Source organism: Chrysochloris asiatica, unplaced genomic scaffold, assembly GCF_000296735.1.
Source record: "Chrysochloris asiatica unplaced genomic scaffold, ChrAsi1.0 scaffold00282, whole genome shotgun sequence".
Lineage (NCBI taxonomy): Eukaryota > Metazoa > Chordata > Mammalia > Afrosoricida > Chrysochloridae > Chrysochloris > Chrysochloris asiatica.
In genome coordinates, this window is record NW_006408800.1 from 2,643,358 (window position 1) to 2,645,173 (window position 1,816).

A 1,816-nucleotide genomic window follows, 5' to 3' on the forward strand; every position below is an offset into this window, starting at 1 on the left:
ACAATGAAAGATACATAGATCAATGGAACAGAATTGAGAACCCAGAAGTAAATCCATCCACATACAGTCTGTTGATCTTTGACAAAAAGCCAAAATACATTAAATGGGAATGAGATAGTCTATTCAACAAATGGTGCTGGTAAACTGGAAATGTATTTGCAAAAGAGTAAAACATGACCCTTACCTTATACCATATAAAAAATGAAATCATTGTCGATTAAAGACCTAAATGTAAAACCTAGAATTATAAAGATCATCAGTGAAAAAATAGGGACAAGCTTAGGGGTTCTGATGCATGGCATAAATTCATTGTCAAATATAACTAGAAACACACAAGCAGGAAACAAAAAGATAACTGTGACTTCATAAAAATTAGACACTTATTTGTACCAAAAGAATAAGAAGGAAACCCAAAGGCAGGAGGAAAAATTTTTGGCAATGACATATCAGACAAATATTGTTGTCGTTGTTATGTGCTGTGGAGTTGGTTCTGACTCATAGCGACCCTGCATAGGGTTTCCAAGGCTGTAAATCTTTACGGGAGCAGAAAGCCTCATCTTTCTCCCACGGAACATCTGGTAGTCTCGAACTGCTGACCTTGCAGTTCACAGCCCGGTTCGTAACCACTACGCTACCAGAGCTCCTTTATCAGACAAAGGACTATGCTAAAATGTATAGAATGTATAGAACACTTCAACACCTCAACAAGAAAAAGACAAATAATCCAATTAAAAATTGGTGGAGGACATGAGTAGACTTCACCAAACATATGAAGAAATGATGGTAATCATTAGCAATTTGTTGTTATTGTTGTTAAATGCTGTTGAGTCAGTTCTGACCCATAGCGAGCCTGTATAGGGTTTCTGAGGAGCAGCTGGTGAGCTTCAACCACCAGCCTTGCAGTTAAAGCAGCTTTGCAGTCTGGTGCAATTAGAGAGATGAAAATTTAAACAATAGTAAGATATCATCTTACTCCAACATTACAATCAGAGTTTTAAAAACAACAAACAGAAAACAACAAATGCTGAAGAAGGTGAAGAGACTGGAACCCTATTGCACAGCTGGAGAGACTGTAAAATGGTACAAGCACTGTGGAGTATGATATGGCACTTTCTCAAAAATTTGGAAATATAAATACTGCATGACCAAAATTCCCTCTACTTGATATGTAGCTTCAAGAAATAAGAGCCATGACTTGAATAGACATAAGCAAAACAAAATTCACTGAAGTACTATTCACATTAGCAAAATGATGGAGACAGTCCAAATGCCCATTAATAGAAGAATGGTTAAACAAACATTGGTAAATACATTCAATGGAATACAATGAAATGTTGAAGAATAATAATCTATCTGCAAAACACCTAACAGCATGGATGAACCTGGAGGACAGTATGCTGAATGAAATTAGTCAATCACAGAAGGACAAATATTGTATAAGACCATTGTTGTAAAAGTTAAGAAAATGTTTTCCGGATAAAAGAAACATTTTATGGTGGTTATTAGGGATGAGAGGGAAGGGGAAATTGTTTACAGGCTAGAGAGTTGACTAACCGCTTGTCTGTCAGTTTGTTGTATTGTGATGGCTCTGCCATTGGTACTTTAAACACCAGTAAAGCCACGCCTGGGGCACAGGTTTCAGCTGAGCTTCCAGACTAAGACAGACTTTGAAGAAGAAGAGACAGACTATTTCCAAGTATTAGTCACTGAAAACCTTATGGATATATATATATACATATATCAGTGGAAAGCTGGGTGAGACACACCTTAATCCTCAAAGTGACATCTTTCAGTTATTCACAATAACCATGGAAAA

General features: G+C 36.7%; 1 protein-coding gene across 1 annotated transcript in view; it reads left to right on the forward strand.

The window, feature by feature from the left end:
* Window positions 1–1,816, forward strand: part of LOC102815532 (ATP-binding cassette sub-family A member 13-like) — an 857,870-nt gene that overhangs the window by 306,586 nt on the left and 549,468 nt on the right. The gene's annotated exons all lie outside the window — the stretch shown is intronic.